We start from the raw sequence: 26,910 nt of genomic DNA on the forward strand, positions 1-26,910 counted from the left end.
TTCTGAGTGATTTTCCTTTTCTTTGTGTTCCTCTCGCTCGCTCTCATTTTCCTAGGCTGTTTCCTTGAATAAAAAAAGAGCAAGTTAATGACAACAGCCACATCAATGAGTCTTCCTCCTGTAGGCATGGCAAGTTCTGAGATAACAAACACTGCCCAGATAGAGACATGCTGATAATGATATTTGGTCCTATTGTTGTGTAGAGTATCACTGAAGGACTTTCTAACAAAGAATGCAGCTTCAGTCTTATTGCCAGCCAGAGAATGCTTCTCCTACTAATGAATATATCTATCAGTAAATGCCCACAATCTCTTCCTGATCAAACCATTGGAATAGCAAGAACTGTTGTAAGATTTGATAAGAGCGAAGTAACTTTTCTACATATAACTCACTAGCGCTGAATATTTTTGTACTGTATTACCTGTGGCAGTTTAATTCCAGCCAAGATTATTTGATACCTAAACGTTTTTAATATCTGAAAACACCTACTAGTTGCAATAATGAGAACAGGCATTCTTGAACAAGAAACAGGCCTGTTGTGAAGGCCAGTGGGTGCCAGAGCATTTATTTTCTTGCTTGCTTTCTTGCAGTTATGGATTGTCTCAAAAAACTAACAGCTACTGGCTTACTTGCATATACAAAAGCTAACAACTGTTTTGCAGAAAGGCGCAGTTTGGGTCCAACTGCAAATCCATGTAAAAGCTTGCTGCACATCAGTTTACTAAACTTTGTGTAGTAAAGGAAGGTTTCAGGGATGCTGACTGTATTAAATGGTTGCTTGTCACACTCATCATTGCAAAGGGTTAACAAGCAAGTGTGACTTGCAAACATGGCTTGCCCAGTGCATTGTGGGTTCCTGAAGTACCAAGCACTGGGAGCCAGGAGTTTGGGGGACAACTCCCGAATACAAGTGCTAAGAATGGACCAGGCTGAACCACTGCAGCCAGAATGTTTGTGATTTACCATGCATGCAGAGGAGAAGCTGTTTTAGTTTAAATTGGTTTAACTGGACCTGAACTAAAGACTTCATCCCAGGTGTTGAAACCCAGCTGGTACAACCAGTGTTTCTAAAATACCAGGGCAGATATTTTGGGAAAAGCAAGATATTGCCAGGTGAAGGCATTCCAGCCAATTGTTTGTTAAAACACTTTTTGCCTAGGTAGACATCGTGTTAGACGGCAAGTATTTTTCACTTTATATTCAATAATGGGTTTTCCTATTAAATCACCTTTTGTAATGCCCATTCCCTTCCATCTGATTTTTAATAAGATATGTCCAATTGCTGACAATGAGCATGAAAGAGTTAATATCCTCATAGACTTTAATTGAGCTTCCCTGTACTTGTAAGCTTTGATTACCTTTTTTCTTCAAAACTAATCTTGCTTGCTTGCCAGGTGAGTTTGCTCAAGGTCCCTCAGCTTGCCCAGACAGTTGGAAATGAACTTCATACTGCCATAAAACACTGGCTAAAATCTATTGTTTCAGCTGAGGTTGAAATAAATACATTTGTTCCAGGTAGCTAGGAAGGAAAGTATTATATTTTATATAGTATACAGTAGGTGGAATGCAACAAGTAACCAATTCCATTCATCAAAAGTTTACTGTAAGCATGGTTAACCAGGAGAACACAAGAACCTGTGGAGCGGACAAAGATTAATTATACCTGTGCTCATACAGCAGTGTTTGTGTTCCAAACAAATTATATTTGCTTGTGTTTAAACGATGCATAAATCTGATATGTACAGATGAACGTGTGTTCAGGATGAGTGAGCACACTTGTTTGAATGTCATATTTATCCCTGTATTTTGTCAGAAAATTAACTTCTTTGGAGTTTGCGCTTGAGCTGAGCATATGGTTGTTGATCTCTGGAGATGACAGCCTATCTGAGCAATAGCTCCTTATGGCTCCAGCTCTCCTCTTCTGGCAGATGCTTTGGGCTTTTCTACAATTAAGTGGAGATCATCACTGTTTTCTTTGAGCACTGCTGTGCCTTGTACTCTGAAGTGTTTTGTTAATCACTGTCTGCCTTCGACAGAAGCTGCCAAAGCTCTCATTAAGTTTGAATTTTGAGATGTCATGCTCGAATGATGGAATTTCATACCTTTTCTGCATGAATGGAATTGGCTGTGGAAACAAGCCAGCAAAAAACCATGACAATAAAGTCTATTTGCTTTGCATTTTACTGGTGGAAAAAAAAGGGGGAAATTAAACAACAACAACAACAACAAAAACCCCACACTAAACTTTCTAACAGCCTTAAATCCAGAATAAGGACTGGCTTATGCAGTGGCCAGGAAGATGATAATTGCAAGGTCCTCACCTTATCTGCAGGGTTTACACTATTACCTTTTATTAACAGTCTGTCATTGCCTTGTTCATGGTGTAAACTTCAAACTTCCTTTCCTATACAAAAACTTATGTGATGTATGCTGTTTGTGTTTTGGGTAGTTGCAAGTGATGTGGAAGATTCTCAGTAACAAAACAAAACAAAAAAAACCCCCAAACCATTTAATTCAGTGTCGTAGAATTTTAAGTGGTGACAGACTATGATGAACTATAATAGGAGCAAAAATTAATGTTACTTTTGCCCTTGAAGAAGAATTGCTTGCATGTGTGTGCAAGAAGAAAACAAAATGCATCTGTTGGCTGTTTAATGATTTGCAGCAGGAAGCTAAGTGTTATGGGAAATATGGTATGAAAAGATGTTGCCCATTTCTCTTGGTGAATCTAATTGTTTCAGCTGTATCAGTAAAAGTAAGCCTGGAAGAAAAAAGTTAGACTAATTAACTGTAGCGCCTAATCATTTCAGTCAAAGTGTTTAGGAATTTATTAAAGCAAAATGCACAGGCTATACCAGGGGTCGGCAACCTTTCAGAAGTGGTGTGCCGAGTCTTCATTTATTCACGCTAATTTAAGGTTTCACGTGCCAGTAATACATTTTAACGTTTTTAGAAGGTCTCTTTCTATAAGTCTTTAATATATACATACAACAATAGTTTAGTTAAAGTAAAAAAGGTTTTTAAAATGTTTAAGAAGCTTCATTTAAAATTAAATTTAAATGCAGAGCCTCCCGGACCGGTGGCCTGGACCCGGGCAGTGTGAGTGCCACTGAAAATCAGCTCACGTGCCGCCTTCGGCACATGTGCCATAGGTTGCCTACCCCTGGGCTATACTCAGAGAAAAAAATGTTCTCTACTGCTGAACTAATCTTTTCTGTCCTGATAACAATTAAACTTAAGTGTGTCATTCAGCACATGAATGGAATTTGATTTGTTTATGCTGCTTGGGTCTGTCAGTACTTTGTGTGAACACCTGCAAAAGCTTTTGGAGATAGAAACAGTCCCTGTGGATACTACCTATTCACAAAAACAGAGCCATAGACTTATGTTGGACTCAGAAGTTGAGGATACCCATTCTCTTCCTGGAGAGCCAGGTTTTGAGTGAATCCGATGACTGTTTGTTAGTATACAATGTTGAATTCCTGTAGCAGGTTCCTGTGGAAAGTAGATGACTTTTGCTTGAGACAGTCACCTTGGTCAAGATAATTAATCCATTTATAGACAGCTTGAAAAAACACAAATATTAATAGTTATTTTTTAATTTGGTGTAAAGACTTTTGAGTATAAAATAAAAGGCCTTCCATTTGAATGTAACACTAACTTACTAGGTTTTAGCTTTCTCGTGTAGATATTAAATGATGCATAGGCTCTTTCTGAATGATGGATGGACCTATCCTCCATGAACTTAGCTAATTCCTTTTTGAACTCCGTTATGTTTCTGGCCTTCACAACATTCCCTGGCAATGAGTTACACAGGTTGATTGCGTGTTGTTTTTAACTGCTTCCTTAGTTTGTTTTAGAGCTGCTGCCTATTAATTTCATTTCACCTAGTTCAGGTGTTATAGGAAGGGGTATATAAAACTTCCTTATTCACTTTTTCCACACCATTTGTGATTTTATATACCTCTAACATATGCTCCCCCCCCTTAGTCATCTGTTTTCCAAGCTGAACAGTCCCAGTCTTTTTAATCTCTCTTCATTTGGAAACTGTTCCATACCACTAATCATTTTTGTTGCCCTTCTCTGCACCTTTTCCAATTCCAATATCTTTTTTGCAATGAGATGCCTAGAACTGCATGCAGTATTCAAGGTACGAGTGAACCATGGATTTATTTAGTGGCATTATGATATTTTCTGTCTTATCTATCTCTTTTCTAATGTTTCCTTATGTCCTGTTAGCTTTTTTTGAATACTGCTGCACATGAGCAGATGTTTTCAGAGATCTATCCATGATGACTCCAAGATCTTGAGTGGTAACAGTTAATTTATACCCCATCATTTTGTATGAATAGTCGAGATTACTTTTTCCAATGTGCATTACTTTGCATTTATCAATACTGAATTTCCTCTACCATTTTGTTGCCCAGTCACACACTTTAGTGAGATCCCTTTGCAACTCTTCACAGTCTGCTTTGGACTTTAACTATGTTCAGTAAGTTTGTATCCTCTGAAAACTTTTCTACCTCACAGTTTACCTCCTTTACTAAATTATTGCTGAATATGTCCCAGTACAGATCCTTGGGGGACACTGCTATTTACTCTCTCCACAGTGAAAACTGGCCATTTATTCCTACCCTTTGTTTCCTATCTTTTGACTAGTTACTGATCCATGAGAAGACCTTCCCTTTTATCCGATTATTGCTTACTTTGCTTAAGAGCCTTTGGTGTGGGATCTTGTGAAAGGCTTTCTGAAAGTCCAAGTACACTGGATCACCCTTGTCCACTTGCTTGCTGGCACCTTCATAGAATTCTCATAGATTGATGAGACATGATTTCCCTTTACAAAAGCCATGTTGACTCTTCCCCAACTTATAATGTAAATCTATGTGTCTGGTAATTCGTCTCTTTACTATAGTTTCAACCAGTTTTCCTGGTACTAAACTTAGGCTTACTGGCCAGGTTTGTCTCTAAAATTCCTTTTTTTTTTTTTTTTTTTTTTGAAATCAGCATTACATTAGTTATCGTCCAGTCATTTGGTATAGAGGCTGATTTAAGCAATAGTTTATATACCACAGTTAGTAGTTCTGCAATTTCATATTTGAGTTCCTTCAGAACTCTTGGGTAAATACTGTCTGGTGACTTATTACTGTTTGTTTAATCAATTTTTTTTCCAAAACCACCTCTATTGACACCTCAATCTGGGACAGTTCCTCAGATTTGTTACCTAAAAAATGGCTCAGGTGTGGGGATCTCCCTCATATCCTCTGCAGTGAAGGCTAATGTAAAGAATGTGTATGTGAGTTTTAAAATTATTTTAAATTTTTGTACAGACGCTCCCCGACTTACGCAATCATTCCATCCCAGAAAGCCTCGCGTAACCTGAATTTTACGTAAGCAGGAGATGTATATTGTGAAAGCATAAAAAAACAAACAATTACAATATTTTCTGCTCTAAATCAATCTTATTTCGCTTGCAAACTGGTCCTGCACTCTTGCTATCACTTGGTCGCTTTCCAGGCATGATTTGAATGAAATAATAGTGTGAAATAACAGAAATACAATATCACTGAAATAGCACGAGGCTGTGAGAGCGCAAAGCCTTCCCTTGTAGGAGATGCTACTGCTGTATTCCTCCTCACACTGCACTACAGTACAGTACTTTGCGTTTCTGTATGCTACGCAATATTTTCTGCAACTCAAAAATTGTATTTATGCCTTATGGAACTTTTTGCGTAAGGTCGAATTTGCGTAAGTCGGGTCTTGCATAACCCGGGGAGCGTCTGTATTGTAAAACAATAGGTACAAAACAATTACACATGACTGTGATACAAAATTGTAGAAGCAGTAACAGTAGTGTACATATAAAATATTTAGCTTCATCCCCATCCAGAATATCCACTATAAAAATAAATAAAAAATCCAGAAGACCAAAACCCAACAACAACAAAACTATGAGTACATTCAGAGTAACTGAAATGGCCTAATAAAACAATATGTAGTTGCCTTGGTTTTAGGTCAATCCTTTCTTCATTTCCCCCTCCCTCCTTTTTGGTCTCTGAGTGCCCCCACTCCAGTGTAAGGACTCTTGCCCTGCTCTACCTCAGGGTGGACTCTCACTCTGAGACTGGGACCTCATGTATGCCATTTGTTTAACACCTTGCAGGTTCAACTGGATTTCATGCTACTGTGCTCCCACCCCTTGAAAACCTGTGACCATGACCATGGCAACCAACAGCCTGCCTTAAAACAACGAATTTTCATTTAGCAAATGGAACAAAGCATCAGAGGCAATACATTTGAAAATAATCTGTATGGAGGTCTATCTTGCATAAACTACCACCACCCCATAATGGTAATGTAGGCAGACTCAACTTCTCCAGACACTCCCCCAGGTTCCTGTGTCCAAGTGCGTGTCCCAGTCTGGTCCTCCTACCCCCACCCAAAAAGTGTCCTTTTAAATGCAGCAAAGTTTATTTGTTCACAGAATGATTCTGGCTTTGGCCTCTCCTGATCAAACCTCTTCTGCAGGCTGTTGGAAGGGCTATGGAGTAATCCGCATTAATAGTTCTCTCATTGTCCCTTTAATGAATTTTAAGTGGAAGCTCTTAGGTGACAATCTTGAGACATCTTTTCACTCCTGCTAGATTGTCCCAGACAGTCCTCTATTTGGAAGCATTTAATCAAAATGTAGTCCTACAGAAAACACCATTGCCAGTGGTAGGTCAAGATACAGTCTGAGAAACTATTAAACAGCACTCCTATGTTTGTCACAGTAATTCATTATACCATTCATATAAAAAGGCTTATTGGGCTGCTAAAAGTGACAATAAAAACTTTAATATTTAAACATATGAGATCTCATTTGGAGTAAAATCCTGCTGTTTGAGTTCAGATATGTTCATCTCTGAAAAGTGCTGTGCTATGTTTCTTTGGTAAAATATTTAACTTATGTTCTTTGAAATGTTTCCATACTGCAAAATTTTGTTCAAATACAGATCCCACTGTCATTCCTATTTCAGATGGCGAAGGCAAAAAAGGTAATCTTTTCCAAACAGTACACCACACAAGCAGCTTTTGCTGTCAGAAATGAACTCCTGTAAGTTCACATCCTCTTGTATTGTACAGTTTGGTTGTGTTGACCTGAAATTATTGGCTAGTTTATTACGGCTCGCCAATGATCTGACCAGAAGATATTTAGGTTCTTGTCCCAGTTCAGGCTACAGGGTTAGAAAACTCAGTGAGTTCAATGTCATGAGTGAACCCTTGGGTTGTGTGGCAAGGACGCTTATGCTAAGGACAAGACCAAAATGTTAAGATCTTTATTAAACGGAATGAAAGAATAATCAAAGATATAAAACATAGAGTCACAAAGAAGTAATACAATTCTATGGTCCCCGGTGGTAACATCTTTATTCTAAAAGACCATTTAAACTAGCATACTCACACCCTTCCCTGAAGACCTGGTAGTGGGAGACAGAGGACCAGCCTCATCTCTGGCATGTCTGATGAATTCAATTGTCCAGGCTCCCCAAATTGGTAAGGATCAGGTTCGAGTGTTGAGTAGCTAAGCCATATTGCAAAGCTGAGATGATAACTTGATAGAAAATAGGAAAGAGCGACCACTTGCATGGTTGTTTGCCCTCTTACAGGGTCCTGCCACTGCCTTAATCAAGGCCCAACCTACCATACCCAAATCTTATTTCCTCAGAGAAATCTTCGGGTACACTTACTCTATAGGCTAACATATTAGGACATACATTAATGGTTTTGAGGGTGAGATAATAGATATTACCTTTGGCCTAAACCATTACTTCCATGTTCTGCGGTGTAGCCTGTGGTTACCATTCTGTTCCAGACTTATGGTAACCACATTCAGTTCTTTGTTCGGTTCCCCATTCAGTTCCCCAATGTCAAAAGGAGTAACCGGTAGGCCATTTATCTATGCCAAAGGTTACAAACACTTACACTAACTAACAGTTGGAAGCACTTAGTTGACATGTATTTGTGCAAGTATATTTAATGTATTTGGTGGGATGCTCAACTTCCATAAATCAACATTGCTCCCCTGACTTCAATGCAGCTACATCGATTTATACCAGTTGTGGATCTGGCCCATTGTCTTCTGGATTTTGGTTAATCCTTGTAGGAGTGCTTCTACAAAGTAAAAGTTTGTCTACTTGTGAGACATAACCTTGCACTCATATGTTATATGCAACTTAAAAGGAGAAAGTTCGCTAATGGACCAGATCAGCACTGTGAAATCTCAAGAGAAAATCACAGTTCAGTATGAATAGCCACACACATACATGGAAGATTATAATTTTGTATCCAGTTTCAAAAAATGATTCCTTTTGGGGATGAGTACAATGGAAACATTTTCCCTCCATTTATTAGCATTGTGTGAGAAACTGGGAATAAAAATCTAAATATAAAATGCTGACCCAACCCAAAATGTGAAAAGGGGCTTGTAGGTGGTGGGCGTTTTTTGTTTGTTGGTTTGTTTGTTTGTTTGTTTGTTTTTGCCTCATGGCATATGTGTCTTTGAAGTGAAAGGCAGGCATGTCACACACCATCTTTGAACTGTGGTGCACCACAAGCTAGCAGTGACATGCCACAGCGTGGTGGCATCCTATAGCTGAAACTGCAAGTGACAACAAGTAAAACTTGATGGGCAGGAACAGCAGTCTAACTATTTGTGATATGCGACATTACTGGAAGATGATGTCCACTATCAGGAATGATCTTTTACATTATCGGTTAGGATGTTTCTGGCAGAAACATATATTTCATTTATTCACTACAGGTGTTTCTATGGCACCCATCCCCACAGTATCTATCCAAAGAAATGTCCATCAGAAAATACTGTTCTAAGTTAGGGAAATTAACATAATTTCAGGTAATGAAATGACTAGGAAGCTTGTTTTGTAAACTAGCTTTAAATATTTTTATGAAAACAAATGTTGCTGTGTAGCCTTGGGTAGAATGCTTGCTATTTGTGGACTCCTACCATGTGAATCTGCAGATTACCTCTACAGCCTGCCCTTAGCCATGTCTACTTTTCTGATATGACAGAATTTGATAAAAGTTATATAGTACAAGGTTTTGGTATGCATAGATTCATAGATTCTAGGACTGGAAGGGACCTCGAGAGGTCATCGAGTCCAGTCCCCTGCCCTCATGTCAGGATCAAATACTGTCTAGACCATCCCTGATAGACATTTATCTAACCTACTCTTAAATATCTCCAGAGATGGAGATTCCACAACCTCCCTATGCACTATGGGTCTGATCTGGGCATCACTTACAACACTTTTACATTCAGCTCAGTTGAGTTATTTTTGATTTACATGGAAGTATGTGACAGTAGAACCAGACTCTGTGTAATTAGTGGAGAACACAGAAATAGAACCATGTTTTTAAAAAATGAGTAATGTTAACTGTTTCTACATTTGACCTCTTACCCTTTGTGGTGGTATTTCTGGTGAAAGCAAGGAATATAATAAAAAGTTTATTACCTGCAGTTTAGGACAAAATGAATGGATGGGATTTTCTAACACTTTGTTCAGTATTTTTTTTAAAACACTCTTCTAAATAAACTGTCTCTACTGAGGTAAAAGTGCTACATTCTTCTTAATTATCTATCTCTGAGGAATACCTACTGATGCTACCCTCTTTTGTTCTTAGTTTGTACTGCGAGTCCTAAGTACTGTCTTCTAATAATTTAGCTGTCACCCTTCCAATTATTTCTGTTTACTTTAACTGAAGTCACAAAGGATATTAATATGCTTTTGAAATGGGTAATATATGCACATTGATGAAGAGAAGCAGGTATTTCTTAAAGGAAACTGTAAGCCTTTGAACTCTATTTGAAAAAAGGAAGCAACATTCTTTCGTTCCTAGGAGATGGGAGAGGAGCGGAATGTGTTCCATAGTATCTACATTAGGGAATTCATATTCCAGTCACCAGTGTGAAGCTATAAGGGGTTGAACCTACAAGTTGCTGAGTCCTCTCAGTTCCCAATGGGAGCCAAGAGTGTTTAGCACCTTTCAGAATCAGACCCTACTTCATCCTCCCCTTCCCAGGGGAAAAAAAACTCTCCCCCAAAAGTTCACACAACAAAACCCATTGCAACTTAAGAATGATCCTTGTTTTTATTCTTCTGTTTCAATCCAGGCAGTGACTTGCTCTGGTATGGAGCAGCAGCAGTTTACCATGTCTTAATGCTCCAACCACAGTTCCTATCATGAACCTAAGCCATATGCTGTCCCTATGAACTTTGATTTTTTTTTTTAAGTGGATTTAGTGTTCATGGAAGGAGCTGGATTGTGTGCTCTGGAAACTGAAGACCCATTTTTATTCACAGAACAGGCAGAAGACAGACAACTACTATGCAATCTTTTTCACATTGCTTTGCCAATATTTTTCAACGCTTGACCTGCAGGGGCAAGAAGTTAGTTTTCTTTGAATGACTATTCAGTCCTTGCCTTCTGTGCTTGGAGTTGCAAGTATAGGATTCAGTTCATGTGGTTTGTGATGGGAATTCTGTGCTGTGAACATGTTTCTACATTTAGGGGGGAGGGATAGCTCAGTGGTTTGAGCATTGGCCTACTAAACCCAGGGTTGAAAGTTCAATCCTTGTGGGGTCCGCTTAGGGATCTGGGGCAAAATCAATTCTTGGTCCTGCTAGTGAAGGCAGGGGCTAGACTCAATGACCTTTCAAGGTCCCTTCCAGTTCTAGGCGATAGGACATCTCCATTTATTTGTGTGAGACCTCTACCCTGATGTTTTCATAACTTTGTGAAATAGTTCATCTTGGGAAGATAATTAAATGTAGAATTTCAAAATGGTGACAGACAAAAAGGGACATACTGAAAAAAATTGGGGCTTGGTTAGTTACATTTAGTCCCTTTCTTCCATACTATTTCGAACAGCTCCAACACATATTGTCTTTTCTAGTAGAACCTTACATAAAATATTTATGCAAATTCTCTTAAGGAAGCAAATATTAATATTACAACCTTGACAACAGAACTCCCTCCCCCATCTTGGTTTGGCATAGTCTAGATTTGTTAACTTGCTGTTCATTCTGGGAAAGCAATCATTGGGAAGTGAGTGGATTAAGTGTAATGTTATTTTATAAGGGTCTATTACAGTAATATTTACCAGGTGTAGTAATAGGACTGCATAGGTAGTTAACTCACAACATGTTTAGCACAACTTGTTTAGCTATCTGTTAAGTGCCTGATGCTTGGAATAGACCTTTAATAAAATTAAATAGCATGTTGTGTGGTTTCATTTAGCTTGTACTTAACTGGGCACGAGTAAGGTGAATGTGTCTGATGTGCGTGGGCCCTCTAACTTCAAACAATAATTTTATTGGTGTTTCTAAGGTTCTGACTGAGTACAGCACTTAAGCACATGCTTGAATCCCATTGATTTCAATGGGACTTGAGCAGGTATGCAAAGCTAAGCATGTGCTTAAAGTACTTTCCTAAGTTGAGATGCTTTCCTGAATGAGGCCTTTACATGCCTTAAAAGTTAATAGGACTTAAACATATGCTAAAGTGTGCTGAATAATGACGTCTTGCTAAGAATGGTATTGGGGCCTAATGCTGCAAGGTGCTGAGCATCCTTAAATCCCTTTGGCTTTTCTGGATTGGCCTGTTTAGTGTCTTGTTGTGAATGCTATTTACACCTTTAAAATAATTTGTTATACACTGATAGCTGACTATCAATGGACTGAATAGTTAGTTTTATAGAAACCTTCATTTCATAGAGTTGATATGGGTTTATAAAAATATAAACAAAACAAAAAGGAAAAATAGACACCTGCTTTTAATTAGAAAAATAGGAATACATGAAATGCATATAATATGTTACATAAAAATAGGTATGTGAAGTTAAAAACATTTCTTTATGATATCCAAATTTTCCTTTCTCTAATAAGTTTCTTTTTATTTAAACTATTATTTCAGATGTTTTCTTCTCATGCTAATGGTACAGGATTTATTAATGTTAGCTATGTTTAATTTATAATTTTCCCATTATATGTAGGCTCAACCCTTTCATCTTGAATGGATTCAGTAGTGTGTGCACTGCTGATTCCCTAAATCAGAACAACAATATCTTAATTTTTTTTGTTCCCCCCAAAAAGGAAAACCGTGTACTTCTCATACACACCTATCAAGTGGCTGAGATCTGCTGTAGAAATATACATTATTAGTCAGATTACAGAGAGATTTGAAACAGAAAAGACATTAGCTCAGCATAATGAATATGTCTGCCAGCCATTTTTATAATGACTAGCTGCAGTTTTATTGTATGTCAAACCTTATGCTGTGCTGTACGGTTAGCTTTCTTGTTTGGCACAATCAGAAATGATGTCATGCATCCGTAGAAGTCTAGCTGGATCAAAGAAATATGCAAGAGTTTTTTCTACCAGTAGTATTGTAGCATATTTTGCTGAAATTATTGTGCAGGTGATAACAGATGCATGATCACTTATCATGTATAATGCATTGTTCTTGATGTGCAGTAGAGACATTACAAGAATGGGCAGCTTTGTTATCTAAATGTTTCTTTTGAGACATTAAATAGACCAGCAGGTGTGCAAAATTTCTCTTTTAAAATTGTAATATTGACCTACACGCATTGAATCAGAAAGCAGAAGTCAAAATGAAGACTCCCTACTAACTGCTATGCTATGCACTCCATCAATGTTTAACTGTTTTGCTTATTGGTATTAAAGATCTCACGGTATGTCAATAGCTTGTAAATCAATAGTTAAAACGTAATATAACTTTTCTCATTTAAATACAGCTCAAGAATTTCAGACTTGACTGTATAAAAATACAAATTCTATACAGTATGCTTATTTATTTAGCATCTGTAAAATACTGTACACAGCACTGTAAAAGGACAATAGAACTGTACCATATGTATATTCACTTTGCTGATAAATGCCTCATTCCTTCTTTAGAGGATTATTAAGAGTTCTCTGGAGGAATAAAATGGTGGAAGTCACACATTTAATAGCTCAGGTACAAAGAGTCAGATTGTGCCAGTTGGCAAAAGTTAGCAGGAAGCTGTCACAATAAATGGCAGCAGCTGCTCATAGTTCTAAAGAGTATGTCCCAGTCAGAACTGAAAACTGATGGCATCTACATTAATACTACCTTAATGGTCCATCTGCTGCTCCATAGGGTCCCTAGCTGCTGTATGGAGTCATAGGCATTTGACAGGCAGTCTCTGTATGCCAGACACACATTGTGCCAAATGTTTTAGGCTGCTTTGTATCATTCTGATCTGTCAAACTTTTCCTACTCATTTATCAGGCAAGGAGTTATGAGGGTTTTTTTTCTACACATCATTGGCTTTTAGCATGGGGGCAGCCAGGAATTTGGAAGGAAAATTATTTTGGTTACCCCCCTTTTTTTTATTGATGAAGCAAATGAATAACCTCAGCTGTCTGATGTACTATAGTAGCTATGTTAACAAAGCAGAATGACAAGCCCCACAGAGAAATCAATCGCCACTTTCTTTTTATATTTTAGAAATCTTTTTTTATTGTAGCAGGTAGCAAACAAAAATGATAGCATGCTGTTGACTGGTGGAACATTATAGAACTAAATTTGTTAAAGACCAGTTCACTTTTAAATGCATCTTTGCATAAATCTGGGAAAAAAATTTCATATAAAGAAAGGACCCAAAGTGTGTATGAAAGATTTTTTTTCATTGGTCCTTGGAAATTATAACAGTAATGTTGGGGAAAGTTTATTTAATTGTTAAGGAACAGAAATATTATACACTTATAATAGTGCTAGTGCCACTAAGACATAAGTGAACATAGTCTATTTTAACACTGGAAAATTAAAATATCTGGTTACTTTTTAAAAAAATCCTTTATGGTACATTACAAGCATAATTTTAATTTATATAATGTGTCCTTTAAATATCAATACCTTTAAAGCTATCTGTTAAATTCTGCAACAGAATTATATAAATGTGAAATCAAGCAGAGCTCTAGAATGTGTTTTATTAAACCCTCCACTGACTTTGGACAAACAAACTATATCCTGCAAAAAGCTATTTGTATCATCCTTTGAATGTACATTGTTTGTAGAAAAATGAAAACTCTCAATTTCTTTTGGGGGGTTTGTGCAGCTCCTACAAAAACATATTGTCCAAATTTAAATTTGTCATTTCTGTGAATGTCAAAGTTAGCTCAGCAAATTGTCTAAGTAATCATTGAGGAATAAATGCTTAGATAGACATCAGGATATCAGCAAAAATGTTACCACTGATTTTTGGAGTGCACGTTTAAACTTTTGAGCTGGATTCATTGTGATTGACCAATTGCTTGAAATTGCATGATATTATGGTTTTTGGACTGACTAAGCCATGTGCTATAGAAAATCAGCAGAAGTCTTTTTGACTCAGGCTCTCAGGAGAGGCTTCAGTTTTTGTCTGAGTTAGTCATGGGAATACAAACCAACCAACTGTCCAAAGCACTAGACTCTGCTTATGGTATTAACTATGTGCCTGGATACCGTTGCATTTTCCTATATTTGAAATTATAATAGTCTACTGTAACATTTTCTAAGGGGAACACAGCCCCTGAATGTGTCCTGCCTGTCTTGTGCCTATAGGCTTTGTGGGTCTTTCCTTGTGGACCGAGGCCTGCACTCCCCTAAGCTTTTTGATCAGCAGATTCATACAGCTCTGACTTATACAGGCTCAGTAACTTGTTATACTGAAGGTATGCAATAGTATCCTATTACCTGGTAGAATGGCATACTAGTAAGTGTTCTTTGTGGAATCTTAGGAGGCCTGATTTAGCACCTGAGGAACCTTGGAGAGACTTTGGAGAAGCAGGTACATTCCTTGTCAAGCAAGAGTACATCAAAAAAATACCAGAGTCCATCATCAAACCTGCTCTCAGCTGGAACATCCTCAGGGCCCAAACTTTGATTAGTTGTTCATGTCAAGAAAGGGTAACAATAATAATGCAATTCTATCTCCAGAACATTGCAGCAGAGGTCTAAATTATTAAATTTTACCAGGATATCTCACTTTGTGCCTACACTTACGGCGGTGTGTAGACTACAGATAGTACATGCACACACACCCCAGCTTGGGTACAAATAGCAGTGTAGATGGTGAGGCACAGCATAGGCAAGTAAAGACATGCCAGGACCTTAAGTTACCTTTCCTACATAGCTCTATATATGCCAAAATAGTGCCTGACATGTCTACAATGCTAACTTTAGCAGCGTAGTGTCCTGCTGCCTCTAGGGTTGCCAGGTGTCCAGGTTTTGACTGGAATGCCCAGTCGAAAAGGGACCCTGGCGGCTTCGGTCAGCATTGCTGACCAAGTTGTTAAAATGCAGTTGGTGCAGCAGCGCTAAAGCAGGCTCCCTGCCTACCGTGGTTCTGTGCAGCTCCCCGAAAGCAGCCAGCATGTCTGGCCCCTAGGCGCAGAGGCGATCAGGGAAGCGCCGCATGCTGTCCTTGCTCCCAGTGCTGGCTTTGCAGCTCCCATTGTCTGGGAACTGCGGCCAATGGGAGCTGTGGGGTGGCACCTGCGGGCGCAGGGAGCACGCATCGTGCAGAACCGCCTGGCTGCACCTCCGCTTAGGGGCTGGACATGCCAGTCGCTTCCAGAAGCAGCACGGAGCCAGGGCAGGCAGGGAGCCTGCCTTAGCCCCACTGCGCCAACGACCGGGAGCCACCCTAGGTAAGCGCTGCCCAGCTGGACCCTGCACCTTGAACTCCTTGCCACAGGTCAGAATCCCCTCCCATACCCAAACTCCCTCCCAAAGCCAGCCCCCCCTTCCCACAGCCCAACCCCTTACCCTAGCCCTGAGCCCCCTCCTGGAGCTCACATCTCCTGCCCCAGGTCGCAACCCCCTCCTGCACCCTAACTCCTTCACAGACCCCACACTCCAACCCCTTTCCCAGCCTGGAGCTCCCTCCTGCACTCTAAGCACCTCATCCCCAGCCCCAACCCAGAGCCCGCACCCCCAGCCGGAGTCCTCCCCTCCTCTCCCTCCCGCACGCTAACCCTGTGCCCCAGCCCAGTGAAAGTGAGTGAGGGTGGGGGAGAGCGAGTGACAGAGGAAGGGTGGCTGGAGTGAGTGGGGGCAGGGCCTCAGGGAAGGGTGGAGAAAGGATGTTCAGTTTTGTGCAATTAGGAACCTGGCAAACCTAGCTGCCACCCCACTGCAATAAAAGGCTCTGGCAGCTGGAAATGGATCTGTTGGAAGTTGTGGTGGGGTGTCTGCCCCACCCTCATATTAGAGGGGGTGCAGCAGGCCAGTGTGCCTGTGCAGCCCGGCAACCAATAAGAAAAGGGCTTATTGGGAGCCAATCAGGGCCCGGATTGGAGGGAGCCAATCAGGGCCCGGATTGGAGGGAGCCAATCAGGGCCCGGATCAGCCCTATAAAAAGGCTGCTCTGAGAGAAGAGAGTCAGTCTGTCCCAGATCCTCAGGGAGGAAGGTCTGTCTTCTGAGCAGGAGACCAGCACCCAGGATAGCGCAGTGCTGGGTAGGCTCAGGGAAGCAGAATGGAGCTTCAGCCTGATACCTGCCAGACTGAAGGGCCTAGAGGCTACAATGGGGTCAGAGGGGAAGTGACCCAGGGAAGGCTGAAGGCAAGGGGAGAGAAGGAGGGCTGAGAGGCTGCCGTTAGGGGGTCAGAGGGGAAGTGACCCAGGGAAGGCTGAAGGCAAGGGGAGAGAAGGAGGGCTGAGAGGCTGCCGTTAGAGGGTCCCTGGGTCAGAACCCAGAGTAGCGGGTGGGCTTGGATCCCCCCCCCCCTTCCCCCTTATGCTACACCGGGCCATGGAGCAGTGGCCAAGTCAGGCTGCAACCTGCCCCCTGACGTAAGAGGGGTTAGACTTGGGGGTTGTGGTAGGTTGCTGAGGCCAGTGCAAAGACTCCTGTTAACTCCCCCCCAATCCCCCCCCCCCAGAAGGGGGTGTGGGTGGACTAAGGGACACTGCTGGAGGGCAGTGGTCCGTAAGAGGACGCCGCAAGCCAGAGAGCGATGCGGGTCCACACGCCAACCAAGGGCGAGACAATGGACAGGACACCACCAGGAGGGAGCGCTCCACAAGACAGAGCTAATTCTGGAGACAACCAGTAGGAGGCGCCGGGGGTGAGTGCCAACCCCATTACAGAGATGAAGAGGCAGTAGGCAAAGGCTCCAGTGACACCACCCTGTTGGAGTCTTTCCCTGATGCCTCCCCCAACCAAAGATTTTTGTTGCCTCATGTGCCTACACACCACTGTGTGAATGCAGCCTGCTTCTCACTGCGGCATGTTGCTTCACGTACTCTATATGCTGCCACAAGTGGAGACAAAGCCTCAGTTTGGGGCATGGGTAATCTGGGTACTGCTAGTGAGTTTCAAGTACAGGATTCTTCAGGCATATTAATGTATCAGTAAAGAGTTGAGTAATATCGCCATGACTGATGCCGATAGGGAGTGGGGGAGCAGAGGAAAATGGTTAAGTAGTAACAAATTATTAGTGGTCAGTGGTCAGAAAGCAGAAGAACAGTTGTAACAGCATGAACCTCACCATACTGCTTTAGTGGCAGATGTTCTTGTAGGCCTTGGTCCAACAACACACTTATACATGTCTAACTTTAAGCACATGAGCAATCTAACTTCAGAGTCTGCTACCGTGCTTAAAATTATGCACATGCTTAAGTGATTTTCTGGATGAGGGCCTTAATTTGCTCTCACTGTCTTGTCATAATAACTGCTGATGTGATATCTGTTGATAGCAGCAGCATGGAAAGGGCAGCAATGCCTGGTTTCCAGATTGGGATTGTCTGTGTGTGCTGTACAGGTCAGATTGTTATGCTTACATTAACCGTGGGACCTATTTAGGGAGAAAGTCAAGCATCTAAATATGCTACTGTGTGAAATTGTGCATTCACTTTCTCATTTAAATTGCCTGCCCTTCTTATCTTCCTCCAACTGACAGGCTGATTAGTGTCCTGCCTGCTGACTTGGACTAAATTCCATAGTACTTGCTCCCTGGCTTTTTTTGCTTAATGCCAAACTGACAAAAGGTCTCGTGTGCAATCCCAGACGCTCTCATTTTTTGGCTGGGGGAGTTGTCTGGGGAAGACAATTCATCACAACTAACATGTGGGCCTGTTATCCGACCACTGATTTAGTGTGAACCCTCACAACTTTTGTTGGAAGAAATGTAGACAGAAACTTAGAGGAAAGAGGACAGTATGGCAAACGCACCATGATGGATGACGTGTGCAGTTTTCAGAAACCAGACGGCATAAAATCTGTTACACAAGGTGAGGGAGGCTACAGAACTGTGATTTACCCTCTCTTGCTTTGATTCAAGCATAGAATAATGAACCAGTGTGCTGCATGATGATAGGCATGACCCTGCTGCAAAGCTATAAGAGGTTGACCCTGCCAAGGTACTTACCACTTTCCAAAATCAAACCCTGTCACAAAGTCCCCACCACTTAAGGCTGATCATTTCTCTGTACTTTTTATGCTCTTTTCTTAACTCTGGGAAATATTTCCATCACACTTAACATTGCTGAAATTCCCTTAAAATATCATTTCACCTCCAGTCAAAATTGAATATTGACAGAATTTTGAGGAACAGCTTTTTGCAGGTTTTGAAGTGAAAAATACATATTCTCCTGAAATTTCAAAGAACATAGGTTAGGGTTTGTGAACTAGCCCTTCTTTTTAAAAGTACATCTTGTATTTCCATGCAGGCTATACAATGGGTTAATGAATGACAGATGTTTAACCTATAGGTTCATGGATGACAACACATGTAACCTAAACAGCATGCTAAATCCAATAAATTTTAAGGGACTATGTCACACACATAGGGCCTTACAGAGCCCTTGACCTGTGAATGTGCAACACCTATTGACATCACTGGCATATACCATTGAAGATTTTGTACAGTGTATTCTGGTATAGAATATCAGTCACGTTTCAGAGTTCACAGGGGGAAAGCCATGCTGAATATAAGGGTGATCACACTGCTATTGCATTATTAATATAAACATTTAAGGTTCCCAAAAGAGATTCTTTAAAAAAGGAAAATAAGTAAATGAAATCTATTAAAATATTATAATCCATTATAGAAACATTAATAATATGGAACTAAATATGCACAGAAGAAAAGAGATTAAATTAGCGCACAGAAAAGTCTATTAATGGTAAGATTTTGATTTAATCTGAAGCATCCTTAATGTATCCTGTGCGTACCATTGTGTATTATTGCATATAAATGGCATAAATATATATGGCATAAAATCCCATGCGCTGTTCTGAGAACTCTTTGATATCAAGGCCACAATACCAATTGTGGCAATTGTCAGCATTAACTCTAAATCACCTTCGTTTTTCCAAATAAAATTAGTGTGGTAGTGGTTTGTTTTCACTTGCTTGGTTTTAGTTAAAAAACAAAAAACACACACTTAAATAGAAAAATCAACAAACAGTGTGAGATCACATGTTGGGATAGTGGAATGGTTGAGGAGGGGAGGAGGTTTGAGGGAGTACGAGTTTGTATACATGTTCTAAACTGAAACTACAGTACCATTAAATAAAATACAGCCATTCTTTTGGCACTACTCTTCTTACTTTTATATACCTTGCAGGACCTAATGACACAATTTTCCTTCTAGTCTACTTCAGGACCTCACAGCTAATAAGATTGAAAATAAGACTAAATGGCAAAATGTGAATGTGAGCAACCTCAACGTATGGATGTGCTCAGGTCTGTGGTTTGGCAATGGCTATTATAAAGATAGGGAACGTCTGGCAAGTTTGGACGTCAAATACCCAACAAACTGGTAAATGTACTGAGCTGGGATTTGGCTTTGGGCATGTTGCACTTTTTTTTTAAATAAAGAAATGTTTCCCTTGTGAAAATGAGATGTGAGCAAAGCCTGAATAGTGTCAGATGTAAGTGGCACTGTGCTCCCATGTCACATGTATAATACAAATCCACAAACTGGGCCAGATTCTCGACCATGGTTGTTCCATTTGCATGAACTGTGATACCACCTGAGTGGTGTAAAGAGGACTTTACAACCTGAGCTGCAGCAATCCAGTTGAGAATTCACTCAGTAGAGTAAAGCTGAGAGAACTAGCTCCTGTGCCAGTCTCTTCCAAATCTGAGGGTAGGGGGTATGTCAGGAAGGTAGAGGTGGGCTAGCACTCCCTATAGTACTTAACATCTGGCATATGGCTTCAGAAGGAAATACTCCAACTGTTATAAGTTAAGGTTCTTTAATTTACTGTTAGTGCTGGGACCGTAATCATGTCCTTGTTGAACTTGTGCCAAGTGTGCTTTGGTGCAGAAGAGACTCTGGCCAAATGTGTTCAGTAGTGAAGTCAAGATACTTCACAAATGACTATTGGATATTGAGGATGGATGAGACCCATGCTGAAAGAATATTGGTCTGGGTTGTGTTGGGTGATCTTCTAAAATTTTACCTCCAAAAGGTCTTTGTATTTTTATTTAAAAAAAAAAAAAAACATCTATTTCAGTTACTAGCAGTGAACCTTCATTTCTCTCCCTCTGCCTAGATAGAAGTAAAACTAGAAAAGAGACTAATGAAAACTAACTGCCAGCTTCTTCCAGCAAAACACCTAAGGAAAATTTAAGAAGAAATTGGTCTATTTTTTGCTTAGAAAAATGTGCAGAACTAAGATAATTTTTTCATGAAAATCAAATGGACAACATTATGCAAAATACATTACAATTTTGTTATAATTATTGGTATAGAGGTTATTCCTGGAGGCCTCAGAATCCATTATTTTGGGGATGCACACTTTGCAAAAAGATAGTGTGAACCTTGAGGCAGGGTTCCATCTAGGTACTTTTGCCTTTTATTAAGCATATTAAACACACTTCTACTTTTTACCACTAGAATGAGAATTACTTTAGTTTCTAAATACATTTATCATGGTACTTATTGCCTGCTGGTTAACATTTTCTCGCTCTATCAGATGATAGGCACATTCTGTAGAAATGTCAGCATTTTGTCAGCCAAGATTGAGCTTTAATAAAAATCAGACTTCTGACAATTTTCTGTAATAACTCTGAACTCACATGTACATGGCTATATCTACAGGTTGTGAATGCTGGATCTCCTGATGAATATAAAATTAGCATGAGCTACTACTGCATTTGACTCATGGTTTAAGTTCTCCCATGCTATTTTAAACTAGGGTGTACAGGCACTTCCAAGGAAATTGTTGCTAATTTTAGCTAATCAATCAAAATTCATCATATTCTTGCATTTTTCTCTAAAAACCCAACCTGGCATACCAGGTGTGGCAAATACTTGGAAAATCCATTTTTTTTTTGTGCTGAGCATCCGATGTGACGAAAGCAGTGCAAAATAAATTTGGATTGGGATGGGTGTGTGACGTTGTGCAGTCTATATGGTTTTATAAAAACTTGATAATAAGTCAATATAATGTAACTGAGATGGTTTTAGAGAAAATACGGTAATAAGTGAATGTAACGTAACTGGGATATGCTTCATGCAAAAGGTCTCTTGTGAGGTATCATTACAAAGCTTATAATCTACTGAGTATGATCATCTGATTTGTATAAATGTACCACTCTTGTATCCAAAACTAGAAATATAAAATGTAACTCTGAGGGCCTATTGTAATTGTGTAAAGTGTGGACCATTAATGATGGTTTGGAATCTTGATGACTCCCATTGTCTGCAGATGGCTGTATTTACTTGTGAGTCTTCCTGTATATGTGTGTGCTGGCAAGTGAGTAATGAAGTCTTGCAGTGACATGTGATCATGTCACCTGAACTGGAATCCATCTTTAACCTGGGGCTTTTCCAGTGAGGTGGGGGTGGAAACCCAGAGAGACAAAGAGTTCCCGCCTTATGCAAAAGATATATAAAGGGGGGAAGAGAACAGAGAGAGGGAGAAGCCATCATGAAGAATCCCCTAGCTATCACCTGAGCTGCAACAAGAGCTGCACCAGGGGAAAGAATTGTGCCCAGGCCTGGAAGGTGTCCAGTCTGAGAAAAACTTACTGAAGCATCTCTGAGGGTGAGATTATCTGTAATCAGTTTGATTAGGCATAGATTTGCGCATTTTATTTTATTTTGCTTGTGACTTACTTTGTTCTGTCTGTTACTACTTTGAACCACTTAAATCCTACTGTCTGTATTTAATAAAATCACTTTCTATTTAGTAATTCACTCAGAGTATGTATTAATACCTGGGGGAGCAAACAACTGTGAATATCTCTCTATCAGTGTTATAGAGGGCGAACAATTTGAGTTTGCCCTGCATAAGCTTTATACAGGGTAAAACAGATTTATCTGGGTTTAGACCCCATTGGGAGTTGGGCATCTGAGTGTTAAAAACAAGCACACTATTGTGAGCTGTTTTCAGGTAAACTTGCAGCTTTGGGACAAGTGATTCAGACCCTGGGTCTGTGTTGGAGCCAAACAGGAGTGTCTGGCTCAGCAAGACAGGGTGCTGGAGTCCTGAGCTGGCAGGGAAAACAGAAGCAGGGGTAGTCTTTGCACATCGGGTGGCAGCTCCCAAGGGGGTTTCTGTGATCCAACCCGTCACAGGGTGTGTGTGTGTGTACATATACTTATTTATTTTTTGGGTCATCATACATAAGAATGGCCATAGTGAGTCAAACCAATGGTCCATGTAGCCCAGTATCCTGTCTTCTGATAGTGGCCTGTGGCAAATGGTTCAAAGGGAATGAACAAAACAGGGCAACTAGTGAGTGATCCATCTTCTGTTATCCAGTCCCACCCTCTGGCAGTCAGAGGTTTGAGGAAACCCAGAGCACGGGGATGAGTTCCTGACCATCTTGGCTAATTGCCATTGATGGACTCTATCCTCCATGAACTTAGCTAATTCCTTTTTTAACACAGTTATACTTTCAACCTTTACAACATCTCCTGGCATCAAGTTACACAGGTTGACTGTGTGTTGTGTGAAGAAGTACTTCCTTATGTTTGTTTTTTAAACCTGCTGCATATTTTAATTGGGTTGAACCCTGGATCTTGTGTTATGTGAAGGGGGAAATAATATCTCCTTATTCACTTTCTCCCCACCATTCATGATTGCATAGACCTCTGCCATATGCCCCCTTAGTAGGCTCTCTTCATAGCTGAACAGTCCTACTCTTTTTAATCTCACCTCATATGGAATATGTTCCATATCCCTAATCATTTTTGTTGCTCTTCTCAGTACTTTTTCCAATTCTAATATATCTTTTTTGAGATGGGATGATCAGAACTGCATGAAGTATTCAAAGGGTGGGTGCACAGTGTACTGTGGATTTATATAGTATAATATATTTTTTTTATCCCTTTCCATTGTTAGCTTTTTTGGCTGCTGCTGTACACTGAGCAGTTTTTTTCAGAGAACTATCCATGACTACAAGATCTTTCTTGAGTGGTAGCAGCTAATTTAGATCCCCATCATTTTGTATGTATAGTTTGGAAAACATATTCAGCACTGAATTTCATCTGCTATTTCGTTGTCCAGTCACCCAGGTTTGTGATATCCCTTTCTAACTCGTTGCAGTCAAGTTTGGACTTTTGTCTTGATTAATTTTGTATCATCTGCATACTTTCCCATCTCACTGTTTATCCCTTTTTCTAAACTATTTATGAATATATTGAGCAGAGCTGGTCCCTATTATCCCATGACTCTTCTTCTGCTTCAGAGCCTTTGGTGAGGGACTGTGCTTTCTGAAAGTCCAAGTACACTATGTCCACTAGATCACCCTTGTCCACATACTTGTTGACCCCCTCAAAGAATTCTAATAGATTGGTGAGGCATGATTTCCTTTTAGAAAAGCCATGTTGACTGTTCCGCAGCACATCATATTTATCTGTGTGTCTGATTATTCTGTTCTTTGCTACAGAGTCAACCAATTTGCCTGGTACTAAAGTTAGACTTACTGGCCTGTAATTGGCAGGATTGCCTCGGGAGCCTTTTTTAAAAATCAGCGTTACACTATCCTCCAGTCATCTGATACAGAGGTTGATTTAAACAAAAAGTTACATATCACAATTGCAGGTTTCAGAGTAGCAGCCGTGTTAGTCTGTATCCGCAAAAAGAACAGGAGTACTTGTGGCACAAGTACTCATATCACAACTGGTAATTCTTCAGTTTCATATTTGAACTATGGGTGAATGCTATTTGGTCCTGATGATTTATTACTGTTTAATTTATCAATTTGTACAAAAGCTGCCTCTAGTGACACCTCAATCTGGGATAATTGCTCAGATTTGTCACCAAAAATAGGCTCTGGTATGGGAATCTCCCTCTTCATTGAAGACCAATGCAAAGAATTCATTTCACTTCTCCACAATGGTCTTGTCATCCTTGCGTACTCTTTTATCACCTTGATTGTCCACTGGTCCCACTGATTGTTTGGCAGGTTTCATTCTTCTGATATATTTCTGTTAGGTTTTGTCTATAATCATTATAAGGACTCACATTACAAAGACTCATGAAACATGTTTACTTTAAACTGTCTCTCCAAGACATCTGCCCATAATGACTTCAGATAACATCTGCTGAAGCCTTGTCATTCCTTTTAGTTGTTTAAAAAGCCATTTATGCAAACTATGTCCCATTCTTCTAGTCTCTTCAAGGTAGCTATGTAAGAAATGTTGATAGAAGAAGCAAGTCAATACATGCAGCAATCATTATAGTTTATATTGATCTCCTTTTTAGATCCTTACATTGCTTTGCTGTTTCTTAGTTTTATTTCGTAGTGACATTTTAATAAAGTAAAGACATTTATGTCAAGGTATATAAGGTATTTCAACACTGATGCTTCTCTGCCTTTTGCTCCTCTTGAGTCTTGGACAGATGTACCCTTTTCCGTTAAGGCCTGCAAACTTCTCCCCAAAGATTAGCAGGTTCCCACTATGTTCATTTGCAGTAATGTAACCTGTCATGAGACCTTTGTAAACACTGTATGAGATGGTGGTCTCCAAGGTGGGTATTAATAATGACCTTTAACTAGAGAGAGAAATCCAAGATGTGCGTACTTTAGCTAGGATGGCCTTTTATTATCTCAGCTGTCCACCTACTGCTGAAAGTATATTCTGAAGACATACTTGTATTTTCCAGTGATAACAGCTTGAAAATAATGAGTGATTTTACTGGTTTTTTTTTGTTTTAAAGGAGATCTTAACAGGCAGTTCTATTGAAAGAGAGACTGAAGGGCTAAGAGATGGAGGCACTGGTGTGCAGGAAGATCAACAAATTTATCTATTTGGGACAGCTTCCATTGTGCCCTCTACACTAGCGTGTGATTTCCTGGTATCCTGTACCCCAGGTCAGGAAGGACTAGTAATACTATCAATTCATATCACACTGAACACCTACTGGGAGAAAGGCATCACAGTGCTTAACAACTAACAGCCCATGTAATTAGTGTTGCTATATTACTGCCTCTCGCTTTTTAACTAAAAGTCAGGGTTAGCATCTGCCTAAGAGAGGTATAATTAAAAAAATGAAATTGTTTGCTTTTGGGAAGAGGAGAAGGATGGGTTTCCTGGGGGCCCCTATACCCACACGAGGAATAACACCATCTTATGTTATGCTGTCTGAGAAGATTGCTTATTTATTATAACAGCAGGGGACAGGTAAGAATAAGCTTAATTTCAGTACCCAGAAAGATATTGGAGCAAATAATTAAGCAATCAATTTGCAAACACCTAGAAGTTAATAAGATGGTAAGTAACAGTATGGATTTGTCAAGAACAAATTGTATCAAACCAGCCTAATAACTTTCTGTGACAAGGTGACAAGCCTTGTGGATAGGGGGGAAGTGGTAGATGTGTTATATCTTGACTTTAGTAAGGCTTTTGATCTGGTCTCGCATGACCCTCTCATAAACTAGGGAAATACAACCTAGATGCATGTTGGAATCCTTTAGTCTGTGAGAGATTATGGGAATTGCAGCCTATGATATGGATGGTTTGCAATGTCTCAAGACTGAATACTCCAATCTGAGATTTGCATGATCTCTGGCAGTTATTGCAAATGTGTCTTGGTTGGGAGCTGCTTGCTTCCTACAGGCTCTTTCCTCTTCAAGCTGTAGGAGCCAACTCCTGTCGTGGACATTGATGCCCCGATGGAGACAACGGCACCACTTGTTATGATCACTTGCCAAGGTTTCCCATCGATCAGGATCAATTCCAAATTCCTTCATATCTCGCTTGCATGTGTCAACCTAGATGGAGCTACTATAAAGTGGGTGCATAATTGGTTGGAAAACCATTCCCAAGAGTACTTATCGGTGGATCACAATCAAGCTGGAAGGGCATATCAAGTGGGATCCTGCAGGGATCAGTTCTGGGTCTGGTTCTGTTCAATATCTTCATCAGTGATTTAGATAATGGCATACAGAGTACACTTATAAAGTTTGCAGATGGTACCAAGGTGGGAGGGGTTGCAAGTGCTTTGGAGAATAGGATTAAAATTCAAAATGATCTGGACAAACTGGAGAAATGGTTTGAAGTAAATAGGATGAAATTCAATAAGGTCAAATGCAAAGTGCTTCAATTAGGCAGGAGTAATCAGTTGCACACATGCAAAATGGGAAATGACTGCCTAGGAAGGAGTATTGCAGCAAGGGATGTGGAGGTCATAGTAGATCACAAGCTTAATATGAGTCAACAGTGTGAAATTGTTGCCCAAAAAAGCAGTCATGATTCTGGGATGTATTAGCAGGAGTGTTGTAAGCAAGACATGAGAAGTAATTCTTCCCCTCTACTTTGCACTGATTAGACTGCAACTGGAGTAATGTGTCCAGTTCTGGGCACCACATTTCAGGAAAGATGTGGACAAATAGGAGAAAGTCCAGAGAAGA

At 40.1% G+C, this 26,910-nt stretch overlaps 1 long non-coding RNA gene across 1 annotated transcript in view; it reads left to right on the forward strand.

The window, feature by feature from the left end:
* LOC135972469 (uncharacterized) overlaps positions 1–25,569 on the forward strand; it is a 35,856-nt gene extending 10,287 nt beyond the window's left edge. Inside the window, exon 3 of the long non-coding RNA XR_010588927.1 lies at positions 25,218–25,569. This is a non-coding gene — a long non-coding RNA (uncharacterized LOC135972469). The remainder of the gene's footprint in view (positions 1–25,217) is intronic.
* Positions 25,570–26,910: the final 1,341 nt, after the last annotated feature.

Source organism: Chrysemys picta, chromosome 6 (assembly GCF_011386835.1).
Source record: "Chrysemys picta bellii isolate R12L10 chromosome 6, ASM1138683v2, whole genome shotgun sequence".
Classification (NCBI taxonomy): Eukaryota; Metazoa; Chordata; order Testudines; family Emydidae; genus Chrysemys; species Chrysemys picta.